Genomic DNA, 27,754 nt, shown 5'->3' with positions numbered 1-27,754 from the left:
ATGATGTTACCGTCCTGAATAAGGTAAATGTTGGAAGTGATCACAGAATGGTAAGATGTACACTTGATATAGATGTAGGAAAGGAAAGGAAAAAACTGACTCGAGTAAATAATACAAAGGTCTTTGAGATAACAGAGGAGGAGAAAAAGCAGTATGTACTGGCACTTAAGAACCAGTTTGAGCTTCTGCAGACTGCTCAGGACCAAGATATTGACGAGGAATATTACAACTTTCTGAAAGTGATAAAGCCCAAGAAACCTATAGGGAAACAGAAATCCAAAGAAGAAAAAATTAGTCAAGAAACACTTGTCATGATGAACCGAAGACGACAAATGAAGAGCAAGAAAAACACTGACAGGGAGAAAATTGAGTATACTGAGTTATGCAAAGCCATTAGAAAGAGACTCAGAGAGGACATAAGAAGATTTAACACAAGAAAAGTAGAACAAGCATTAAGAGAAAACAAAGGATTTAAATCAGCAGCCATGAGCAGTAATACAGAAAGACAAATGATACTGAAACTGAAGAATAGCGATGGTGTACTTATAAACAGCAGAGAAGGCATAATTCAAATAGCAGAAGACTACTATAGAGAATTATACAAGGAGCGAGGGAATGATACCAGCAGTGGGGAAGATGGATTGCAAAGTAGCAATACATACGACATACCCGATATTCTTCCTGATGAAGTAGAACATCCATTGAAGAAAATGAAGAATCGGAAAGCCTCGGGGGAAGATGAAGTTACTGTAGAGTTGTTAAAATTGGGAGGAAGAGACATAACACAAAAACTGGCAAGGCTCTTCACAAAGTGCATTAGAAAAGGTGTGATGCCTAAGCAGCGGAATAATGCAATCATAGTTTTGCTGCATAAGAAAGGAGATAAATCAGAAATTGGAAATTATAGACCAATTAGCTTGTTATCCCACATCTACAAGTTGTTCACAAGGGTCATTACTAACAGATTAGAAAGAATACTTGATGAGAATCAACCGAAAGAGCAAGCTGGCTTTAGGACAGGATTCTCAACTATGGATACCTTCACGTAATATCACAGCTAATGGAGAAAGCAAATGAATATAAAACACCATTATGCCTGGCATTTGTGGATTATGAAAAGGCATTTGACTCCATACAGCATAAGGCAATGTTTCGGGCCCGGAAAGACAAGGCATAGATACCCCATATATTATGATTTTGAAGAAAATATATGAGAGTGCTACCTCCTTTATTAGACTAGACAAATACAGTAGCAAATTTAAAATCGAGAAAGGAGTTCGACAAGGAGACACAATATCTCCGAAGCTGTTTACTGCTGCCCTTGAGGAAGCTTTCAGAAGATTAGACTGGTCGCAGAAAGGAGTCAATGTGAACGGAGAGTACCTAAACCATTTACGATTTGCAGATGACATTGTGGTCATAAGCCACGATCCCAAAGAATTAGAGGAAAATCTTAATCAGTTATGCACAGTTAGTAAGGATTTTGGACAAAAGATGAATATGGCTAAAACAAAAGCAATGATGAACAAGTATGCCACGGAAAGGGAAATAATGATTGAAGGAGCAGTAATTGAAAAGGTGGAGTCATATACTTATCTGGGACAAGTTATAAGCTGTAATAATGATAAATGGCTGGAAGTCAAGAGAAGATTTAATTTTGGATGGATAGCATTCAGGAAATATAGTCACATACTGAAGAGCCATATCCCAGTTTGTCTGAAACGTAAAATAATGAACCAATGTATACTCCCCACCATGACTTATGGAAGTGAAACTTGGGCACTCACCAAAAGAATGGAAGAGAAGCTGAGAACTATACAGCGAAGAATGGAACGAATTATATTGGGAATCAGACTGTTAGATAAGAAGAGAAACACATGGATTAGGCAGCAAATTCAAGTAAAGGACATTCTTATCAAAACTAAAGAACTAAAATCGTCTTGGGCAGGACACATAGCCAGGTGGGCAGGAGCAGCAGTGCATAGCACACGCTTCTTGATTAGACCGCGGTTCGAGCCCGTGACCACCAAATACGGAGGATGCGGAAAGGTCAGGAAATGACCACCGCATATCCCCGGAGCAATATGGCCTTAGTTGCTAATGCTCCTAAAAACCAAACAACAACAACAGGACACATAGCTCGAAGACATGATGACAGATGGACTAAGAAAATATCAGAATGGTACCCAAGAGGAGCTAGAAGAAAACCTGGAAGACAAAGGCGGAGATGGATAGATAAAATTCGTGAGTTTTTGGGTAGTAAATGTATGGCCAGTGCTCAAAACAGAATTAACTGGAAAATTGCTGGAGAGGCCTTCATCCTGCAGTGGATTGAAAATGGCTGATGATGATGATGATGATGATGATGAATGTTTTATTTCCAATAAAATTTGAATATAATATATGTATAATATAATTAATAATAGCATAATAATAATCACAAAGTTTTGAACTAATAGTTGAACATATTAGTTCAACTAATTTGTTGGGGTTTTGCGTGGGCCCTTCAGAAGTCGGGACCCAGGGCGCGCGCCCGGTGCGCCCGCCGTTAAATCCGCCTCTGTCCCTTCTTATTATCGTGTTGATCGCACGGATAACAGCCACTATTCGCCTGGGCATTGATTTCAGTTGATGTCTGAAGACTTCCGAAGGGATCTGCAACCATGCTGCCTGCAAGGCTTTCCACAATGTCAGAATAGATGATGGTTTCGTGTCCATACGCCTCACTTTCCGTTCCATAACATTCCACATGTGTTCAATTGGATGGAAGTCAAGTGAATTTGGAGGCCAATCAAGATGGTTGATGTCTTCACTGTGTTCCTCGAACCACTCGCGCACAGTGCAGTCCCGATGACATGGCGCATTATCGTCTCTGAAAATCTCGCTTTTGTCCCAAAACAAATGCAACATGGCAGGGTGCACATGGCCTCCTAAGAGCTGCTAGTAGACCACACCATAAAATGTTGGTCTATACGCACCAGTGGTTCTAGTTCTTACCAACAAAACATGCCCCATATTAAGCAACTACCGCCACCAGCGTGGATAGTGGGCACCTTGCACGATGGGTTTATGGACTCGTGTTGTTTGCCCCGCACACGAAGGCATCCGTCGGCGTGTTGCACCAGGTATTTGGACTCAGCCGACAACCACACTCGTTTCCAGTACTCCAGCGTGTTAATGACACCACAGTATTCGCCGTCAACGATGATCAGTGTGAGACGCATCGTCATTTGTGATATTGTTCTTGCATTCCCCATATTGTATTGCGATGTCAACTGTCGCACAGTGACCTGCTGTTGAACTAGTACAACTCAGTGCAGCCTTCGCTTACCGTGAGCAACCGACGAGACATACCGTTTCTGATATGGAAGCACCCGACGCCCTAGCTCCCACAATCATGCCCCTGTTACAGTCCGTGATATCTTTACTAAGTCCCATTACTGCTACTTTATCACTTTGACTTGCACGAACAGATGGAAATTGCCACTTCTCTAGCGTAAGGAGCTGTTCGGTTTTTTATACTGCGATCTATGTAGTATAGTCCATTACGGATGGGATGATCACTAAGTGTAAGATTATGATATTAAAATGTGGCAAGAAAATCTTAAAATCTGAAATACATAACCGCTCCACTACTCATACGTCGTTTATTTAAGGCGAGTGTATTTTACTGTACAATTTTGTTTGTTGTTTATTTATTTGTTTTGTATTATTATCATGCTAAGCTTGTTAGGCAATGAAAGAAACCGTGCTGGTTGGAATACTCTGCACTGAACTGGTACAGTAGGCTTTTCAGCTGGACAGCATTAAGGGATGTTGGCAGCGAAACCACTAGAAAATTAAAGGCATCGATTTAGTCTTTTTCCCTAAGACACGCAACGTTATTTCAGTACTCAAATTGGAAAATATTAACTGTGCTAATACTAATATTCGGTAGAGAAATTAAGATTGAATACAGGCCTATTTTTTGCCAAAAACGTTTGTCCGGCCTACTTTCTTCTTTTTAGGTTTATGCTATTTGTTGTTGCCCGTACCTTTTATTTTTTGGCATATTTGAACTGAATTTTTTTTTAATTCGATGTTAAAATCCAAGTACAGTATTATTGTTCAAATTTTGCGATTTCTAAATTTAAATTTTGGCTAATCTCAACTGCTTTTTTTTTTTATTATTTTTTTTATCAATGGGAAAGTTGTTTCCCGACCTCGGTTCAGTTTGAAAATATCATCAGTGTACTTCTGAAATGAGCGCAAACTTGTGTTACCAGACGTCCGCGGAATTGACTACCTCTCCTTGGAAATTATTTGTCCTCGGTTTTCAGAATGTCTCCGAAAAGGTGACACATTCTCGCAAGAACTGCAAATCATCGCTACTCTTTACAGGTCAATATTCTGCATATTACATAACGAGCTCACGCTCTCTCATTAATTGTATTATTCTTATTTGAGACGGCACAGTCGTTGGTCAATAGGCATGAAAGCCTATTGACAGATCCCTCCAACCCCTGACGAAGCCCTAAGGCCGTGTTATTAAAAAGTGGAGAAGCTCTGATATAATCATTATCATGCTATGGAATCGAATTAAAATGCTATAAAGGTGCAACTTTTTACGAAACTCCCCAAAGTAATTTTTATTTTGAAGGTCATTGACATCATATGGTTGCAGTAAGAAATTTTGCTTTTCTTTTATGGCATTAAAAAGGTAAATGTAAACATAAAAGAAAGTGGTGTAAAGATATAGTAGGTGTTGATTAAATTAAAGAAATTTCTTAATTTCAAACTTCCTCATTCATGTACAGGTTGCCCGTGTTACATAACGCTGATGAAGACTGTCACATTAAGTTGGTAATGAATATACACGTAAATTGTGATTACATAATGTAAAACATTTTCTTTTATCCAGTTAGCCATTGACCAAACCCACACGAAAGCAATATTTCCTTGGAAGAACTGTCCGCCAGCATACATTTGAGTGACAACATTTCCATTCTGATGACTTTCTGCTATTATGAGTTAACTGCATTATTATGCCTTCATGACTACAAATGTAAAGATGCATAATGACATCATGTAGATAAGAAAATAGTTCCATTCTAATTTTAAATAAACCAGAAGACGTTTAAACCACAGAAGTATTGTGAACATTACTTCTAACTGAAGGTGTACTGTAGAATTATTGTAAAGTGAATTTTTTTCGTTTTTTGAATTACAAAATAAAGTCTTAATTGGGTGGGGCAGTAATATCAGTGCGCAATACGGTAATGCGGCGCTGGCTTCACTCCGTACGCGGGGTGCACCACGGCGACGACCGAATAATCTATGAAGTCGAGAGTAGGTGTTCGGTGAGCAAGGTGCGTTGCCGTTCCGAAACCTTGTGTCGGCCTACTACCGTATTGGTTGTTGGATTTGCACGGTCAACTGCCGCAATAGGAAGAAGAGATACCATCACCGGGATTATTTGACAGGGCGCTAGAAGGTGACTGTGTCAGGTATGGAAAATTAATTTTTCTATTTAATCTGCATCCGCAGCATCCCCGATGTATAACCTTAAAATGAAAGGAAAATTCACAGTTGTTTACAAAATCTTTGACAAATACGTAAGGGCTTATATTGTTCCATTTTTTGGTACGAGAAAGTGATAAAATGTAATGTTTTGTGTTTGTTTGCTTTAATAGTATTGTTTTAGGTAGGTGGTTAGTGTTGCTTCACTAACTATCAACGAAATCAGTGCATATACTTGTGGGATTGTGATGATAATTTCGTTTATGTTTGTATTATATTCAGGCGAAAAATAACGACTTGCGTTTGTTCCCAATGTTTTTATCCATCGAAATACGCGAAAAAAGATTTAAATATTGCCGTAGAAAAGCCTATTTCTACAACCAAACGATGTTTATAGTCGTTTGGTTGTAGTGGTGGAGATGATGCCCCGAATGCAGTAAACGTGTGGTACAGATGACATCGTTGATGTCCCAAGCGTCTTTTCTTTCTTGTACACACACAGCTTCCTTTCTTTTGAACATAAAGAATGTTCAGCTTGAACGGTTTACGGCGTTTTGTAGTGGTGTAGAATATGAGGGGTGGGGGTGAAAATAAAAATTTGAATTTGTAATGTGTGCGCGCGCTATTAAATAACAGGAATCACTCTTTGGGGGTTCAAAAGATTTCGTTATATTATGGCATTAACGATATTTGTGTTTATTTAGCCTTTTAATTCTTAAGAAAGTGCATCGATTTGCAATAATGTTTGAGTAGCCAAGCTTTCTCCTTACTGATTTTTGATAGACAGTAAAGTAAGATTAAAAAAAAAAAAAAGTGGCCAGTACCTTCAGAGGTAAAACAACGACCAAAAAAACCCCATATATGTTGGATATATTTCTAGCATATAAGGAGGAGAGGAAAGACAAGGTTTTAAATTATATATTTACATGTGTCGCTGAGTGGATTTATTTTTAAATTCGTCTGGTTTCGATCTGTATTGATCATGCTGCATTGATGTGTCTAGTGGCCTGGTTATCGATGTACACTTACAATAAGAATACAGTATATTGTACTTAAACGTAATAGGTATTTTGGATTAATGGTTGAAAAAATTTAACCCACACTAAGCTTCACTTTTTTTTTTTTTTTGTATTTAATGTGCCAAATAGTTTCAGTTCAATAATTTGATTATTGAGTTCAAGCTATTTGTCACATTAAATTTAATTGGATTGGTTATCACATTAGTTTACTAATTTCTAATAACCTTACTAGCGGTTTCTGTTTCTAAAAAGTACACAGTAGCATATTCACTTTTGGAACTATGCTTCAGTCAATGCCATGCAAATTAATAAAGATGCTTTCTCTGTGCAGTTCGTTTAGTTAACATTTTTTTTTTTCTCAATGTCATTCTTTACAAAAATTTGCATGATGGATAGCAAAAAAAAAAAAAAAAAAAAATTTAAATCATTTCAAAGGAAATTGAAGTACGTTTATATAGTTGATAGCCGTCTTTTCTTGCCCATCCTTCACTTCCGTGTTAGGCGAGATTCTCATTCACCATCCGTTTGGAAAGGTGATCTGAATTTGAACCTCATCGATGACGCAATAAAACTAATTGAGGCCCTTTTAAAGCTTTATTAGGGTGCGGTAATTGATTTCAGAGTTTTTCATAACGCAACTGGACAAACTGTGCTTGAAAATAGAGGGTTACGTACTCATTTTTTGTTATTATTACTTATATATTTTTTGAAGCGAAACATCAACTCTCCTTAAGTATTTACATATCTAACTATTTTATTAATTTTTTATTGTGTTACTTAAATATTATACTTAAGTATTACTTAGCAGTAGTTGGATGCATGAATACTTAGAATATATTTATAAGGCTGTTTATAAAATAGTGTGTTTAACAAAATGATTGAACAGTGCTTAGGGTTTCCTTTCTATATGCATTCCTGGGCAATATTATGGGATATAATTGTATCATAACTACGCCATGAAGCATGCTTTTGAATGGTAATTTTAAGGGTTTGATTATGGTATTTAAATATGATGAATTAATGTTTGTACGACTTTCCCCCTTGTCTCATTGTAATTTGCAAGAGATTCATTTTACCATCTTTGAAAGTTTGATATCAGTCAACAGCAATGTAAATAGTTTTATCAAAATCATAAAATTCAATTTGCTTGAGTACTGTACTGTTTATAGGACATTACATGGAAAACAGAAAAAATTGGCTCAATTGTGATAAACAACTGAAAATTATTAAAACATTAATGACTGTTCTTTAAAAATCTAAGATTTTGTAGATAGTGGGGGAATCTCAAACATCCAGTGTTTTGGTAATATGCTGTTTTCTTCAAGGATCCAACTGTGGAGTAGAAGACAGTTTCTTTGTAACCCTTTGTAAACTGACCATATTTTTGAAGTAAAAGCCTAACAATAAACCTTTTGGCAATGCTGAATTGGGGATTTTGTATGGGATCCCATAAATTTGTTTGTTTTACTTGTTTTTCTTAGATGAGATGATAACTAATACTTTTTCCTCTTTGACCATCCATTTACTGCCTACTTTTGAAGAAGATAAAGCTCAGTTTCTTCATTAGAGTAGAGATTCCCAGCTCCATATTCATATTTAATCAATATTTGTGAACAAGTATGATGTCCTGTAACATCACAGGAATACTTAAATTTAAAATATTTGCCAAAAATACCATTTTTATGAATTTTGTAAATATCGTTATAATTTACTTTATCATGTTTTTAATTATGTCATAGAGTATTTTTATTTTGAACTTCATACGGAATTCCACATAACCTGTAACAAAAGTATCAGCAACCCAAGTTGCTGACACTTTTGTTGCATGTTATGTGGAATTCTGTATGAAACCATGCATCTTGATCCATCTGGGTCAAGACACATAGGTTGGGAAACGTTGTTCTAGAGAAATGCAGTGGCATTTTATCAGCACTTTGGATCTCATCCAAAGAAGAGAACCTCATCCAGAACATTGGACAGGCTTCTCTTTTACGCCTAAAATCATTGGTTTCTATGTGGACATTAAAACTTTACTAATTTTAAGTTTTAGTCATTTGCTTATACTACAGCATGGATTTCAGGAAGACAGGTTTCATACATTGTAATATTGACATGATATGAAAAGATTTTAAACATTTTTTTTATGATTTATGTTATAGCTAATTAAGATTTTTAAAATGTATGTATATAAAAACCGAGACGTGAATGGTATTACAACCTGTAGTATTTGGTACTGTGCTTGAATCGAAACTATAATATAATTGACTATCTGAACTTAATTTTTATCATGAGTTTTATCATTTTAGAAATGTGCTGAAATTCTTAGATAACAATGAGGGGAAAAAAATCTTGCTAGTTATTATTTTGTTTTTGATGATGCACATTATAGTTGCTGTTTTTAAAATCCTCTCTCAAAGGTATATATTCATTTTGTGATTATAACTTTACTTCATTTGGTTAGCTTCCCCACCCATTCTTTTTAAAAATATATAAAATAAAAAATATATTAAAAAAATAATAATAAACTTAAATATTTAGCCAAATCCTCTGCTTGCACCTCCATGATGGTGGGACTGTTAGTAATCCTGGGTGTTACCTCCATGCGCAAGCACACTGTGGGTGATCACCCAAATGTGAACCAACATAAGCAGGGTCGAGGTGTGGTGCCCACACCACATGGAGGAATGCCGCCCTTCTCTGTTACCAGGCAATACTAGGTGGTAGATGACTCTCATCAACCGGTACATACCACCACTTTGCTTATTGGAGACTTGAAATGGTGGAACCCATATTTAGTCTCCAGAGCTAAATTCTGGTCAACCCTTCCCCATTTCTTCCATCATACAGTATGACTGTTGACTTTTGATGTTATGATGGATATCATGGTGAAATCCAATCTTCCTTACATTTCGAGGGTACAGCTCTGAAACAGTGTTCGCAGGCCGATCGCTAGCTAGTACACTGGGCGGAACCTATTGATAACTCTCTAGAAGACTTCCAGATCAGCTAGTGTATAATCTTGCTACCTCTACTCTGCCAGATAGTGGCTGGAGGGAGTCCGAATAGTGTGTGTACAGGGGGGCATCATTGGGGCTATGTTATGTCAAGGATCTGGGTATATTCTTACCAAGTGTACGCTATATCCAAAAAATTTCATTACTTCATACAGCATGTCTTTGCTGCACCTGTTCCATCAGATCCATGTCCTTCCTAAAATGAGGCCTCCAGACGTATTAGTTTTCCATTACATTTGAACCTCTTGAGATAGTGCAATAGGATGATAATCTTAAAAGAAAGATTTGATACCATTCTTAACAGTTGGCTCCCTATAGTAAATTGTCAAACTGATAGAGTAAGCTTATCTGCTAAAAGATCTAAACCTCCAAAACACTTCCTAGTTCATTTTACAAATATACGTGGTCTCAGTCCTAATTTCAACGATGTCCATTTCCACTTGCAGTCTGCCAAACCCCATGTACTTTTTCTGACAGAATCTGTTATCATTTGATTCAATTACTGCTCATCTCAGTTGCCCAAATTATTTGCTGTACGATTCCTTTCACCTCAAAGGTGGTACTTGTGTATATGTTAGTTCCGATATTCCCTGTCAGAGACTTGGTAATTTGAAATCTCCTCTTTTCGATCTTCTCTTGTTTAAAATCTCTCTACCTCATTCTGTCAAATTCATCTGTTGTCTCTACCGTTCTCCCAACTCCACTAATCACTTAGAGCTCTTTGAGTTCCTCTCTTTGCAACTGGACTTTCTCCAGTCCAATTTCCTAACAGTGAGGTAATTAATTTTCTTTGGCGATTTTAATGTTCTCAACTCGAGCTGGCTACCGTTTTCTTGTCATACCGACACATCTGGTCAAGATGCTGAGGCTTTTGCAATTACTAATGACCTCGCACAGATTGTTCATTTACCTACCAGAATACTGGACAATCTCAACCATACAGCCAACACGCTTGATCTTTTTCTCCCAAACAACCTTTCTAAGTACATGGTCGAAGTGAGTGGTCCTTTAGGCACCTCAGATCACAACTTGGTGATTGTCTCTTCTCCAATGGAGCCTTTATATCATGGCTATTCCCAATCTTGCGTTGTTTGACATCACAAGAATGCAAAAGGGGATGACCTGCGAGATTTATTTTCTTCTTTTCCTTGGTCGGATTACTGTTTCAAAACTTCTGATGTCAACGTTTGCTCAGATCGTATCAGTGAAATTATTCTTGTAGGAATGGAATCCTTTATTCCACACTTCACTTTAAAATCTCGTCCTTTATCTAAACCTTAGTTTTCCAATAAATGTGCTAAGGCTGTTCAAGAGAAGAACGTTGCATATTGTAATTGGCTTGTTTCCAATTCTTCAGATTCATTTTCTGCCTACACCAAAGCTCGCAACAATTGTAAAGTAGTTATTAATCAATCCAAACTAGATTTTGAACAGGCTAAGAGTAGAAAACTTGCTTCTTGCCCTAATGGTAGCCGAGCATTCTGGTCTCTTGCCAAAGCTATTGGCCGCAACTTTTGCCCATCTCTGCTCCCACCTCTGTCAAAACCAGATGGTTCTGTTGTCACTTCAGCCAAGGATAAAGTTGACCTGCTAGCATCCCATTTTTCTTCCAACTCATGTATTAATGATCTTGGTAAAACACCTCCCACCATTCCCAACACACTCCATTCAATGCCTCCTGTGGTCGTCCGTCAAAAGGATGTCAGAAGGGCTTTGACAAATCTTGATGCTAAGAAAGCTCCAGGTCCTGATGGTATTTCTCCACTTATTCTCAAAACCCGTGCTCCTGAACTTACTCCTGTGCTTTGCCACCTTTTTTCACTTTCTTATACCAAAGGTGTTTTCCCTTCTGCTTGGAAATTTGCTCATATCTAGCCAGTTCCTAAAAAGGGTTACAAATCCCTCCCATCCAATTATCGTGCCATTGCAATTACTTCTACTCTTTCTAAAGTAATGGAGAAATCAATTAACCACCAACTCTTAAACTACCTAGAAACCTTCCGTCTGATCAACGATCGCCAATATGGATTCCGTCAGTGTCGATTCACTGGATACTTCTCGATATTCTGGCTTGTTACCCATTTATTGACAAATTCAATGGAAAAGTTTGGTGAAACACAAGCAGTTGCTTTTGACATCTCATAGGCATTCGATCGTGTTTGGCATAAATGTCTTCTAAACAAGCTTCCATCTTATGGTCTGCCAACTGTTTTTTGTAACTGGTTATTGAGTTTTCTCTCTGATTGCTCACTGAGGGTGATGGTAGATGGCTGTCTGTCTTCTGATTTCTCCACTAATGCCGGTGTCCCCCAAGGTTCAGTTCTTTCCCCCACTCTTTTCCTCTTGTATATTAATGATTTTCTTCCTTTGACTGGAAATCCTATCTGTAGTTTTGCTAATGATAGCACGTTGCATTCCACTTTCCAGTTCAAGAAACCTTGCTCTGCTCAATCGGCTTCAACTTCTCGATTATCTGCTACCAATTCCTTAAATGCCGATCTCCAGGTAATTCTCCGAAGACAACTTAGTTGATTTCATTCCTTCTAAAACTCAGTCTTGTCTTAAATCTCGCAAAAAGGATTCTTCTGCTCCTATGCGTATCTTTGGTGACACTCCGATCTCTTTTGGGGATTACCCTGACTTCTAATCTCTCTTGGCACAAGCACATTACAAATATTGCTTCCTCCGCATCTAAAAAACTTGGTTTTCTCTTTTTCTCTCAGTGTTACTGTCTTCCAAACAGCTGTTCAATCTGTGAAAATCGCAAATCCACCCTACCATGGAATATTGTTCCCATATCTTGGGCGGTGCACCCCAAAACCTCTCTCAGGCTTCTAGATTCACTGGTGACTGGTGAGCTATTACTGGTTTTAAAAAAAAGAAATTCAGTTTCAATATTTTAATACTCCAGAATCAAGATTCTGGATATATGAAATAGCATTACAACAATGAATTAAATCAATCCACACTATAATGCAGTCATAATTAGCATGAATTGATGTACTCTGTGGTAGAAAGACTCAGACATAACACAAAATATTTTTAAAAATAATATGAAGCCATCTGTTTGAAATAATAAATTTTAGACATCTTCAAAAAAAAATGATAACCTCAGAATCCAGATTGTCTGCAGAATTTGATTCTAAATAATACATAGATAATGATGCACTTGAGGGAAGAGCCCAAAAGTCCTCACAGGCAAAAAGATTGTGTATATAACAAGATTGTTTTGATAAAAATTATAGAAGCAGCCCTAGTGGTTTCCCCAAAAAATTCTTGATGGAACTGTTAGTGTAATGAATGCCATGTAGTGAACATCAGGTCTTCCAGTTGTTGGGATGCAGTTGAATCTTTTAATAGCCTGAAAAGAAAGTACAGAGCCATTGGAGACTACTAAGTTAACCTCATTGCATATGCTGGAAATAGAATCATTAGTGTTGATAATGTGGTAATTAAGTGTTGGAAAGCTATTCAGCATGGTTCTCCTTGAAATATAACCTTGAAGTATGTAATAAAGAAAAGAAATTGCATGTATATGAAAGATGACATGAGAAATTATACAAAATGAAAATCAACTTTATAATTTATACATTTTTAATATAATATAAAACTTTTATAATTTTATAAAAAAAAATTTAAGAATTTGGCAACATATCCAAGCTTTTTCATGTCATTCATTGAAAGGTCAATTGTTGTTCAAGATCATTTGAAAACTCTGGCCTTGAATTGATCTAAAACCACTGGGTGTGTTGAATCACAGTTTATTTTTGGAGCATATAATTCTTGCAACACTGGTATGTTCCGAATGTACAATATATGCTTATGTGAGCAGTGGACTTTTTTTCTTCTGGAATTTTGCAAGAAAGTCTTAGGGTGTGGCTGTGATAAGATTCACTGATGATCTAGTCATTGGTGTCAGTTTCTTCCTTCCACAGTAATGTTTCCATTAATTAAAAACATTAAATATTTGAATAGTATTCCCGAGGAATACTATTCAAAGCAATTCAATTAGAATCTCTCTGAATCTTTTTATATATATTTTTTTGAAAAGTATGTATTCTTTTCATCTTCTCATGATATTGAAGGTTCTGGGTGTAGTTATTATCAAAATGATGTTTCTTCTTAGTGATACTTAATAGTTCTTTTCCAAGAGTTAAAAATTGTCCATTTTAAAACCCTTTGATGTAAGGGGGATAGTCATCAGTTAGAAGTCATTACAAGTGTTGTGAAAAAAGGAGGGAGGGTTATGAAAATTAATACACAAATTAAATGTATATTAATAATTAAGATTAATAAAAAAAAAGTTTTCACTACTAGCAGAATAAATGCCAAGTCAAAATATACAGTCAGTTGAAATGGTTAAAACATTAAAAAGTGATTAGAGTTGTAGTTTGTGCACGAGGCAGTGGCATAGGATTTTCTTCCTGTGCCAAACCTTGAGTTTTACTTCCCTATAGAATGCATGCTGTTAGAGTAAGATTACCATTTTTTTCTCTTTTCAAATCTAAGGACAAAACAGCTTTAACATAAAGCATTTCAAAAATAAAGACATACCATTTTGTATTTCCAAAGATATAATCGAAATTATGAATTTACTTAATTAAACAAATGAAATTACTTAAATTATAATAATTTAAGTATTATAATAATTATTATAATTAAATTATAATATTTTGGATATCCAAAAGCCTGTAATTTTTATATAAAAACTGCAGATTTTTATGGTTGATTTAGATAATAAAAATCAGTCATATATTTATAAAATACCTAAAAAAAAATTCAGTTACTCTGAGTTTTTAACTTCATTTGGCACTTATAGCCAAGGCTACATTTGCCATACCCTAGTTATGCAAATCACATTTGCACTAATCTGTCTATATAGCGAAAGTGAATATGTTATTGTTTACCATTTCAAGGTAGCTCATGATGAAATGTGCAGAATATTGACTTGAAAAGAGAGTAGTCTCGTATATGATACGTTACTAATAATATTAAGAGTAGGAGACCGGCAGAATTACTTAACAAGTACAGGTCACTGCTGAACAAAAGCCGAGAATTAGGGTTGAATTTGAAAGTGCCTGCAATTCTGCCCAGACACGATAGGAGGGAGTATAGGATGAGAGCCTTGTCGATCAATTCGGCCCTGGAAAGATTGTGCAAGGCTCAAGGGGTAGAATTTTTTTCAGCCTGGACTGTACTTGTTAACAGGAGAGATTGCTTCTACAGGGATGGGATACACTTAAATAGAAAGGGTGCAAGAATATTTGCTGATGCTATCGAGGCAGTGTTAGGTGGGTCGGAAAACTGCTAGCTTGGGGGGAGACAAAGACCAATAGATTGACAGTAGCCACTGGCAGAGGTGAAAGAGATTCTTGCACTGCTTCTATTAGAATGAGCAGAAGCCTGAAAAACAAGATGCATGGTATTTCAGAGACTGCTGGGAGCCATTGCGGTACAAGTAAACACATGGGTTGTGTTAGGGTAGCTAAGAATAGAAACAGGTGCAGGTATACTTGCGTGTACACCAATGCTAGGAGTTTAGTAAATAAATTTGATGAATTTGAGGTATTGCTCAAAACATCGAAGGCAGATATTATTGGGATATCAGAGACTTGGTGTCACACAGATATAAGGGAAGCAGAACTGCAATTTGGGGAGTACAACGTCTACAGAAAGGATAGACAGGATAGGAAGGGAGGAGGGGTTATGCTATTAGTTAAGAAACACATAAAAACCAAGGAAGTGAAGCCAGTCGACATCGCTGGACAGTGCAGTGTGGAGTCAGTTTGGTGCGACATAAACATTGGGAGATCAAAATTGAGAGTAGGAGTGTGCTATAGGCCTAATGACTCTGATGAGTATAATAAGGAACTGTACAGGGAAATAGAGTGGGCCAGTAAATCAGAGTGTCTTATAATGGGAGATTTTAATTTCCCAGATATTGACTGGAATTTGGGGGCTGGTTACTCACACACTAGCAGGACTTTTGTGGATTTATTGGATGATTGTTTTCTACATCAGCATGTTCGGGAGGCAACTAGAGGGAGTAATACTCTTGATTTGATTATCAGCAGTGATTCTTCATGCATTAAGAATCTGCAGATAAATGAACCACTAGGTGGCAGTGATCACAGTGTGCTGAAGTGGGATTTACTCAAAGAGGTAACTACCATTAGGGGTAAAGGGAAGGGTTATTGCTTCCGTAAAGGCGACTACGATGGACTGAGACAGTATTTAAATTCTATACAGTGGGACCAACTGATGATGTTACCAACAAGAAATTCAAAATGGGAAGCATTCAAAGAACTTATCTTGGAAGCTACTAGGCTTTACATACCAACTAAGAAATATTGTTCAAGGTTTAGGCCAAAATGGATGTCAGATGAACTAATGAGGCATATGGCAGAGAAGAAAAATGCATGGGATACATACAAATTAACACATGACACAGAAGCCTATGATAGATACAAGTTGATATGCAACCAAGTTACAAAGGAGGTTAGGGAGGCGAAGGCAGATTACGAGAAATCCTTGGCAAGGGATGCAAAGAAAAACAGCAAAGAGTTCTTTACTTATGTAAACTCTAGAAGGAAGGGGATGAATCAGATTGGTCCACTTGATATTGATGGGTCAAGTGTTGATGATCCTGCTCAGGTAGCTAACAAACTAAATGAATATTTTGCATCGACATTCACACATGAGGAGTTATTCAGCGAGGGGAATGCCAGAGGTGTATTCAACTCTAGCAGTAAGCTACAGAATCTTGAAATAACTGGGAGTAAAGTGGAGGAGAAACTGTTGAAGATAAACACAAGAAAGGCACCCGGGGTGGATGGGATCTATCCAGTTATATTAAAGGAGGCAGCAAAGGAAGTAAGCAAACCCTTAGCCATAATTATGAGAGCTTCCTTGGACTCAGCGGAGGTACCCATAGACTGGAAATGTGCAAATGTGACCCCAATTCACAAAGGAGGATCAAAGGCTGACACAAGTAATTATAGACCTGTGAGCTTAACTTCTGTTCCAGGAAAATTAATGGAGGCACTGGTTAAAGAAGCACTGCAGGATCATTTAGACAAGACTTCAGTTATAGCTCAGACACAGCATGGTTTTGTTAAGGGGAGGTCTTGCCTGACCAACTTGATTGGATACTATGATGCAGTCACAAAAGAACTGGATGCAGGGAATAACTTTGATATTATATACTTGGATCTTAGAAAGGCTTTTGATACTGTTGCACATGGAAGACTGCTACACAAATTGGAGCAGTGTGACATTGGAGGCAAATTTCTGCTATGGATAAAAGGGTGGTTGAGGGGGAGAAGACAGAGAGTGGTAATCAATGGACACTGCTCATCGTGGACTGATGTTATTAGTGGAGTCCCTCAGGGCTCAGTGTTGGGTCCATTATTGTTTTCTGTATTTATAAATGATATTGATGATGGTATATCGGGCTTAATGTCCAAGTTTGCAGACGATACAAAGGTTGGCAGGGTTGTCAAGGACACTACTGACACTATGCTGCTGCAACAGGATCTGGAAAGGTTGAGCAGATGGGCTGAGAGGTGGCAAATGAAGTTTAACATTGACAAATGTAAAGTACTACACATGGGAAACAGCAACCCCAGAGCAACGTATCAACTCTGTGGTACTACACTGACAGTGGTAGAGAATGAAAGGGACTTGGGGGTGGTTGTGCAGGCAGATATGAAGTTCTCTGAGCAGTGCAGACGGGCTGCAAGAGTAGCTCATGGAGTATTGTCAATGATATACAGAAATTTTTCCAGCAGGGATAAGGAGGTGATTATTCCATTGTATAAGGCGATGGTCAGGCCACACCTAGAGTACTGTATACAGGTCTGGAGGCTTCATTTCAAGAAGGATGTAGAGCTGCTGGAACGAGTACAGAGAAGGGCAACAAGATTAGTGAATGGAACAAAGGGGTGCTCTTACGAAGAAAGGCTTAAGTTTTGCAAATTACGGTGTCTGGAGACTAGGCACCAGCGAGGTGATCTGATAGAGGTGTATAAAGCCTTGAATGGTTTAAGCATGCTCAATGCTGATGGGATTCTTCCTCTAGCTCAGAAAAATCACCTGAGAGGGCATAAATTCAAATTGAATAAAGACAGATGTAGGATAGACGTGCGGAAATTTGCCTTTAGCCAGCGGGTGGTTGGTTGGTGGAACAGACTTCCATCCCTTGTGGTGGAGGTTGATAGCCTAAATAAGTTTAAGGCTCAGCTGGACAGGTATTTTGAACGAACAGAGGAGTGAAGTGGAAGTGGGTTTTTTTTTTTTTTTTTTTTTTTTGGCTGATGCTGCATAAGCCTGCTTTCTTGCATCAAATGCCTCTACTAATGCTAATGATTTGTAGCTCTTGTGCATTTCCTTTCCAGGAACATAGTTATAAAAATTGGGGGGGGGGAGAATTTCTGGGGACATCTGGTAACCTTGATATACAGATAAATGATATTTTAATTCATCATGGTCTTAGCTGCTGTAATACTCATCTTAAATAGTTTTGCAAGAAATTACAATAATTGGTGTGTGTTACCTATTTGAAAAAGGATGGGAAGGAATGGTGTGTATTGGTTGTTTACAAAAGTTCTGAGACAGTGGCCTATCTTGATACTCCTTCCCATAGAAACATTTAGTATTGCTAATTGGAAGGAAGAAGAAACTTGAAGGCAATGAAAATGACTGTTGGAAAGATTAGTTTGAAGAAAGGAGTTTTGGGTGACAGAAATTGAAAAGAGGTAAATAAGTTATAGAACAAGGAAAGCAATAAAAATAGCAGGTAAATTTAACAGGCTCAGAGCAGAAGAGAACATTGGATAGAAAGTCTTTTAGGCAGAATATCAGTGGTTGTATGCTTAGATGGTATATTTTACATGGGTGCATCATGGAATATGTAATTAGGACAGGAGTGGTGGGTGGCGATAGTTTAGTTTAATGTTCAATAATTGGATTTCAATTAGGAATAGTAGGAGTGTGTTAGAAGATTCCTCATTCAAGTGGTGATATGTGCTTGTAAATGAAAGTGGATATCGGTGAGGGTTGGAATCGGGATTTTGTTTTTTAAATGAATTTGGAAGGTTAACTTAAATTGCAAATGAATGTATTCTCTTAGTTTGAATAGCCGTAATTATTTGAAATATGAGTTGAGAGTGGACAAGAAACATGAAACATCAGTGCACACCAAATTAGTCACATGACATGGAGATAACAGGTTGATGGCTGTTCTCTGCAGGGGTGGGCAGAAGGGGCATATGCCCCCAACCAAAATTTTTAAATTAAAGAAAAAGGATGCAGGAGGCATTCAAAAAAAAAAAAAAAAAAAAAAAAAACTTAAAACCTTGATTGCCATGTCCCCCCTTGCGATGGCACCTGGATACGCCACTGGTTCTCTAAATTAAGGCTTGATAGTACACTGTGTGCATTTTTTTTAACAAAATTTAGAAATCTAAAGGCATAATGTTTGTATATGTGAGAAGAGTATCAGAAGAAGAAAATGCTTCAGATTGATTTCACATCATGAAATTCTTCCAGTTAGTTTGCTGTTTTGGTTCAAATGTATTAGTTTTGTATCATGATTTCTTGCTGAGTTGCTGGGAACTTATCTTTGTTATTAGTATGCAGAATTGGTGCTTCTGCAGCTTCAGAAGGACCAAATGGAAAGCGGAGTCCAAAAAACCTGGTAAATTTCAAATTGCTGCTAAATCTACCATTTTCAATTGGTACTGAATGTAGGCATAAGTTTAAAAGGCCCTGAAATTATGGCATCCAATATATGATGCCAGTGGTGTTAGCTTTTGACATTGAGATATTTCCTTGCAGTGAATTATAAAGTTGGTTCCTTTTAAAAAAAAATTGCATTACATTTTATGCAACATAGGGATAAATATTAAATGTAATTAGTATTGAATGTGGGTTCTAGTTTTTCTCTGAGATAGTGAATATGACAAGTGGATTGCAGAAATTCACAGAGTAGTTTGGTTACTATACTGCAAACAATATACAGTATTCAGTTGCTAAGTTATTTAATATATATAACTGCTGTTTCCAGTACAAGCTTCCAAACTTTTTTTTTTTTTTTTTTTTATTTATCAAAATTAAAAATGAAGTTGAGCATATTTTGTTATGCTACTGGTATTACTCCATTGGTAATGTTAGGAAGCTAAAGTAGCCCATTTCACTCACTGGTCCCTCTCTCTTCTGTATAATTAGAATTTCATTTTAATAATTGAAAAATTATATGCTTTTTTTTGGTGTGCATAAACTATTTGTACTACAATGATCAGAAGGGAGTAATTGATATTTTAAATCAGACGATTTTCTCTAGTTCTTTGTGGAATACAGCAAATAAGACTTAATGTTGTTTATCTTTTTGTATAAAATATGGAAATTTTTGAGAATGCATTTCTTTAACCTCATTGTTGCATTGTGTATATACCATCAGGAAATAACATAAAGAGAAAAAAAAATTAGGTCATTGATACTTTTGATCATGTCAATTGAGGATAGGACTCTTCAGTAAGAGAAGCTTTTGGCTTTCATAACTTATAAAACTAACTGCTTCTTATCATTATATCAATAAAAAAACTTAGCTGGTGTCAAATTTCTTAATCTTCAATATGGTTTAACCACTCTAAAATGAAAGATAAGAGTACAAGTAATGTAATTGACAGGGCAAAGGACAAGTAGATCACAGAATTCTAAATTCTGCTGGATAGATTGATTGTTACACTCTATATATATCATTTCCTTTAATTTTTTGTCAAAATCAAAGAATTTGGATAAAACAATCATCACTTTTATAGTTAGACACTTGATCACTTACCCCAAGAAATGAATATAATTTTGAACTTGTTTACCCATCATGTTATATTATGCTGCTAATTGCTGAATTTGTTGTAATGCCCTTATTGAGCTCTATTTCTATACCACACTAGTGTAAAGTGGATGGGCTGAATTGCAGCTTGATGACAGAAGTGATTATTTAATTATGTAATTTATATGATAACTGTATCTTCAAAATGTCATGGTGACATTTTGAAACTTCATCTTGACCTTTTTAATAATATATTTTTGTACATACAAAACTTGGGGGGAGGGGTAGAACTGTGGGCAAATGTGCATTCGTTTTAGTAGTGTAATATATATGATTAACAGCAAAAGTAAGCTTGGCACACTAATGCACAGGCAAACTCATAGGAAGTTGTTTTACTCAGTTCAATTTTTAACTGAAGAAATTCTCAAAAGCCTCTTTACTTGGGAATGCAGTTAGCTGATTTTGGATATTTTAGTGTGAAAACGTGAAACTTGACCTGTCAACACACTTATACAGAATAAATAGTGCACAGTAAACTGGAAAAAAATTAGCATTAGCATTAGTAGAGGCATTTGATGCAAGAAAGCAAGCTTATGCAGCATCAGCCAAAAAAAAAAAAAAAAAAAAAAACCCACTTCCACTTTACCCCTCTTTTGTTCAAAATACCTGTCCAGCTGAGCCTTAAACTTATTTAGGCTATCTACCTCCACCACAAGGGATGGAAGTCTGTTCCACCAACCAACCACCCGTTGGCTAAAGGCAAATTTCCGCACGTTTATCCTACATCTGTCTTTCCTCAATTTGAATTTATGCCCTCTCAGGTGATTTTTCTGAGCTAGAGGAAGAATCCCATCAGCGTTGAGCATGCTTAAACCATTCAAGGCTTTATACACCTCTATCAGATCACCTCGCTGGTGCCTAGTCTCCAGACACTGTAATTTGCAAAACTTAAGCCTTTCTTCGTAAGAGCACCCCTTTGTTCCATTCACTAATCTTGTTGCCCTTCTCAGTACTCGTTCCAGCAGCTCTACATCCTTCTTGAAATGAGGCCTCCAGACCTGTATACAGTACTCTAGGTGTGGCCTGACCATTGCCTTATACAATGGAATAATCACCTCCTTATCCCTGCTGGAAAAATTCCTGTATATCATTGACAATACTCCATGAGCTACTCTTGCAGCCCGTCTGCACTGCTCAGAGAACTTCATATCTGCCTGCACAACCACCCCCCAAGTCCCTTTCGTTCTCTACCACTGTCAGTGTAGTACCACAGAGTTGATACGTTGCTCTGGAGTTGCTGTTTCCCATGTGTAGTACTTTACATTTGTCAATGTTAAACTTCATTTGCCACCTCTCAGCCCATCTGCTCAACCTTTCCAGATCCTGTTGCAGCAGCATAGTGTCAGTAGTGTCCTTGACAGCCCTGCCAACCTTTGTATCATCTGCAAACTTGGACATTAAGCTTGATATACCATCATCAATATCATTTATAAATACAGAAAAAAATTACTTGGGTAACAGCAAACTTTAGTAAATTACACTGAAAAGGACATCAGAGTAGTAGTGCAGTCTGACAAGAAGTTCACTCAGCAGTGCAAAGAAGGTGCTAAAATAGTATATGGTGCTTTATCTATGATGACAGCAGGGTCAGCAAATGATTGATCACAAAGCACACAGCATGTTTTGATCGGTTTCCATACAAAGAAATAAAAATGCACTTATATATAAGAAACAACTCGGACATTCTGCCAAAAATTAAGTTTTTGTTAGTATTACAAATTTTCTATTTCTATATTAAATATATGCACAATTCATACAGGCACCTCCGTAGCTAGGTGGGAAGGAACAGCAGTGCATAGCACATGCTTCTTGATTATACCGGGGTTCGAGCCCGTCACCACCAAATACGGAGGATGCGGAAAGGTCAGGGAATGACCACCGCATATTCCCAGAGCAATATGGCCTTAGTTGCTAATGCTCTTAAAAACCAAATAACAAACAAACAACAACAACAATTCATACAATTTAGCAACATCATTAACACCAAGTCTGGGGTAAATTCGTGGTTTGTTGTGATTTGCCAGAGACTCAGGGCTCACATCTGGTGAGTATGGGCTTGGCACACCCAGGGTCCTGAGCTGGATATCATCATTCTTCTCTTTCTTGGTGATTCCCTTCTACTTCTCTCTCTCTCTCTCTCTCTCTCTCTCTCTCTCTCTTAGGGTAACTCGGGAATTTTTTTTCCCCCCGGCTGGTGCAGCATAAGCCTCAGGCTTCCTTGAACCATATAGCTAATAATAATATGCCATAGAGCACGTTTTTGCATTTCTGTTACTTTGCATTTCTGTTAGTATTACAGCACAGCTCTTCATTGCTGTTTGCTTTCTAAAGAGCTAGGTAGTGTGTAATAATTTGTATTGTTAAAAGTTAAGTACTTTTTTTTACACTTTTTCTTTGTAAAATAGTTAAAGCCAAATATTCCAATTTCAGAAATCACATTAATTGAATTTTACATCATGTCTAGTTAATTTCATTATAATAACAAAAAAATTAAAAAATAATTCTACAAGCAGTTTGAGTGATATCATGTGACACCTTTGACTTCAAAGAAGCCAAAAACCATGTACTTTAGATATCAAATTAAAAACAAAAACTTGAAATAATCTTGTCTAACGTATCACTCAGCAGTCAGAATAGAAAATGTACAAATAAAAAGAAACATTTCTTTCTTGCAACCACCCCATGTACTTAGACTAAACAAACAGGTTAGTCTAAGTATATAGGATTCCCTGCTGTTTATAATGGGGCCAGAAGAAGATAAATAAAAATTACAGACACTGTCATGGGAAGTGAATGACAGCTCAGAGTAATGAAGGCAGACATGCATCCACTGCCTCAATGTTTCATAAAAATCTACACAAAATGCACTGCACGAGTGGATCAACTATAATATTTGGGGGGGGGGGGAGGAGTAAAGCATAGGAAAACAAGAGATTCAATTGTGAAGGGGGTGTAACAGTATAAAAAACATAATTTTGGATAATCTTAAGGTTAATTATCCCATTTTCTCCTCCCTCCCCTTGATGCATTGCTTTCATATAATTCCTATCTTTCTGGGATAGTATAGTGAGTTTATTACTTCTCATTTTTTTGGGAGGTGTAGGTTAAAATCTTGTCAGACTAAACTCTTAAAGGTCACTTCATGATTGGGTTGTAGTTGGCTGTGTTGGGGGGGAGGGGTTCTATAAGTTATTCCAAGTTTTTCAGGCCACATACAAATTATGCTGTGAACACACTTGTAGAGATATAATACATGATAATAACTATATGAAGTAGCATACCACGTGAACTGGTATGATAGCTTACATGGTATACTGTGATCAAAGTAGTAAAATCTCTAAAGAAACAACCAACCAACCAACCAGCATATAGTTCCTTCCTGTGAGTTCCTCTATTTTTGTTCCTCTATTATTATCATTAAAAATTAATTTTTAATCTTAACTAAGAGCATGAAATTTTTGCTAGTGCTCTGAATCCATAAAATATTCTTTGAATAAAATATATGCTAAAGAATTTAACGTGTGTAATAACTCAGCTTATTCAAAACTATAAACTGAATAGGAACATCATTTCAAAGTAAAGGACATGTTATTGTTTTAAAGAAGTTACAATTTAGTCAGTCTGTTTCTAATAAAGTGCTTATTTTAACCCCAGGGGCTCACACTGGTGAGTATGGGCTTGGCACACCCAGGGTCCTGAGCTAGATATCACCATTCTTCTCTTTCTTGGTGATTCCCTTCTACTTGTGACTCTCTCTCTGTCTCTGTCTCTCAGGGTAATTCAGAAAAAAATTTTTGGCTGGTGCATCAAAAGCTGCAGGCTTCCTTGCACCATATGGCTAATAATGATATTAAAGTTAAGAGTTTTTTGTTTTGTTTTATTTTCATTCTTAATAATGGAGTTTGCATTCCTGATGTTTTGTTTTTCATTATCTCTGCATTCTTGTTATGTTATCCCTGTGAATAACTATCATCATGGCTCCATTATAAACAGCAGACTAAACTGCTTGTTTGTCTTATAAGTACATGGGGTTGTTGCAAGAAAAATGTTTTCTTATATTGTGTATCTTTCTATTGTGCTATTGTCATGCCAAACCTTAGGAGAGATTATTTCAAGTTGGTGTTTTTTTTTTTTTTTTTTTAGTTTTTTTATTTGGTATTTAAAGTATGTAACCTTTGTCCTCATGAAGTCAAAGGTATATTGATACATGATATCATTCAAACTAATTCTCTAGTGCCAAGATGAAGGCTATCAGAAGCATACATACAGAATCTTATATGTATCTGAATTATATATAATTTGGCATGGAAGATTAGTCACTGAGGGCTGTCATTGCTTTGGGGAAAATGAATTTTTAATAAAATTTATATATAGAATGAACTAAAGCTTAATTAGGTCAAGTTAATAGGGCTTTTTACCAAAAGAAAAAGTGGTCACTAGTATTCTGGAAAGTTGCTTCTGTGTTGCTTAATTGTCTTTCATGAATTTTCACTTTAATATACAGGCGCACTATAGCCTCAGCAGCTCGTGCGCCATTAGACCCCCAACACACACACACACACACACACACACACACACACACACACACACACACACACATACTTCAATATACACATGATTTTAATTCAGGTAAAATATGAAATATTTTCATCATAAAAGACAAATTATATTAATTCTTTTTCATTGCTATATATACAATGCTCTGTTGTATATCATTAACTGAGTCTCTGTTACCAGGTATAGCCTGCTTTACATCTATTTTGTATTTTTACTTCTGTTACTTCATCTCATAGTTCTGAGTACTTGTTCTACCTGATAACTTGAATCAGGCCTAATCATTTCTTACTGAATTACATTTGCAAAGATGGGTAGGAAATGGAAAATGTTTGTAGAAGCTCTGATTATTTTTGCAGAAAAATTTCTCAGTTTTGTAAATTTTGATTCTTCAGTGTATTTCTTGTAAAATTGAATTTTATCATCTGTCTTCCCAAAAAATAATCTGAATTCATCATTGGAATGTCAGTCAGATAGTTTCTCCAAATGCAACTCTGCAAGTTCAATGCATGCATCAGCATCTAATGACAGTATAAAAATTTTAAATGCCATTTTGTACATGTATATTTATTCATATTTAACATTGAAAGCTTCAGCTGATGTTTCTCCTTATCATCATGTATATAAATCTTTTTTGTTTCCTATTTCTGGGAACTTTTTTAATTATGGAATCGGTTTGGTTCACTTTTTATAAGTTGGCTTTCCCTGTGAATAATTTTGGATTATTTTGTTATGTACTATGACTCTGATCAGCTTATTTTAGCATTAGTATTGGCAAAATATGCAATGAAGTAGCATGCTTCATTGCATCAATTGGGGAGAAGGGAAATCTTCACAAAATTGTAGTCGTTCCCTATAAGAGCAAGATATTTTTTCTTGAAGCTTTTTCATTCAGCATATTTCAGTATTCTGTGATGTACAAAAAAAGTATATACTTAAAGCCAAGTAGAGTTCACAGACATTTTCTGTGGTCTTTAATTGAAACTTTTCACTTTCAGTTCCAAAAATCTTCAGATATCCTCTGCTTAACTATTTCATATGCAAAAAATGCACATTTTCTCTTTATTTTGAATGTAATCTGTTTGAGTATCACTGAAATTGGCATATAAAGTCCTTCCTGACTACATAGTTAAAACTTTGAGCACAAATTTGCCTGGTGCTTAATGCATTGAAAAACAAATAATTCTGAATAGATTTCATACCTCCAACTTAAGCCAGAGAATTCCTAGGAGACCTATCTTTATTTTTTGCCACCGCTTTTGCTTAATCAGTGGTGAGTCAACCTTTCTCCTAATGATTTGTTTGTTTGTTTGTTTTGTTGGTTTTTAGGAGCATTAGCAACTAAGGCCATATTGCTCCGGGATATGCGGTGGTCATTCCTTGACCTCTCCGCATCCTCCGTATTTGGTGGTGATGGGCTCGAACCCCAGTCTAATCAAGAAGCGTGTGCTGCGCACTGCTGCTCCTTCCCACCTGGCTACGGAGGCGCCCCTAATGATTTGTGTGGATTGTAATGGCCCTAATGTTGGCTGCAGAAACTGTCAGTGGATTGTGCACAGTTCAGTGTAATTTTTTGCAAATAAAGCAAGAAGTGTATATGGTAAACTTGTGATAACCAAAATGTTATGGAAAGTTCAGCAAAAGAATGCTTAACTATATGTAATATTAAATGATAGATCTTTTTTCTAAATGCCAATTGTGATAAAATTTTGTGCTACCAATATCTCCACAGTTAGATTTTATTTTATTTAGTGTGTTTGAGATGACCAATTACAATACTTGAACTTTCACTACTTTTTTTGAATACATTACTGGAAATTACAGAAATGTTCCATTAATTATTCAAAAGTCATTGCTATTAAAAATGGAATACCTCTCTTTTAAATATCTATATAATATCGGTGTAGATACACCACAGATAACTCTTAAGAAACTACGATGGTAGTTAGTGTGGGCATTATTTGCTCTGTATCTCATTGTGCTCTTCCTTCACAACGAGTTGCCATGGTATCGTACTACCTCGAATAAGTAACGTTTCACTAATAGAGAAGACTATCTATTAGTGAAGCATTACGTATTCGAGGTAGTGCAATACTATGGCAACTCGTTGTGAAAGAAGAGCACAATATTGAGATACAGAGCAAATAATGCCTCCCACACTAACTACCATCATAGTTTCTTAAGAGTTATCTGTGGTGCATATACACCGATATTATATAGATATTAAACTCTTAAAGTATTATGCCTTGTGTATTTAGTTAATTTTAAATACTATCTTTTAAAATAAATAATGAACTAAAACTTCTTTTTTTGGAAGGGGGACAAAATGTTACCAGTTGCTTTCTTTCTTTTTTTCTTTCTGTGACAGCTTTCAGTTTTTTTGCCTTGCCTTTACAAATGCTACATGATATATCAGTTGTTGTTAGCATTAGTAGAGGTATATGATACAAGAAATGAAGCTTATTCAGCATCAGCCAAAAATAAATAGCTTCCTATTTCACCCATCCATTTGCTCCAAAAGTTTGTCCATGGTCTTCCTTGAATTTATTTAAGTTATCTACTTCCACAACGACAGATGGAAGTTTGTTCCAGCAATCAACACTGCTGGTTAGAGGCAAATTTCCGCACATCTATTCGACAACTGTCTTCCACAATTTCACTTTATGCCCCCTCAGTTTTGTATTCTGAGCAAGAGGAAGAATCCCATCAGCATTGAGCCTGCTCAATCCATTCAAGGCCTAATACACCTCAATCAGCTCACCTTATAGGTGCTTAGT

The 27,754-nt window shown here is 36.5% G+C and overlaps 1 protein-coding gene across 7 annotated transcripts in view; it reads left to right on the top strand.

Annotated features, from left to right (window-relative positions):
- Positions 1–27,754, top strand: part of LOC150083961 (spectrin beta chain-like) — a 419,401-nt gene that overhangs the window by 42,257 nt on the left and 349,390 nt on the right. For 6 of the 7 annotated variants that reach the window (XM_090375838.1, XM_090375834.1, XM_090375836.1 and 3 more), the window contains exon 1: positions 5,301–5,486. The exons of the other annotated variant lie outside the window; for it this stretch is intronic. The gene's annotated coding sequence lies outside the window, so the exon portion shown is untranslated. Of the gene's footprint in view, positions 1–5,300; positions 5,487–27,754 lie in introns of those variants that run through there. 7 annotated transcript variants of the gene reach the window in all.

Source organism: Mastigoproctus giganteus, chromosome 6, assembly GCF_048544385.1.
Source record: "Mastigoproctus giganteus isolate SK-2022 chromosome 6, ASM4854438v1, whole genome shotgun sequence".
Lineage (NCBI taxonomy): Eukaryota > Metazoa > Arthropoda > Arachnida > Uropygi > Thelyphonidae > Mastigoproctus > Mastigoproctus giganteus.
The sequence above is the reverse complement of the archived record's forward strand: the minus strand, read 5'-3'. Positions and strand labels throughout refer to the sequence as shown.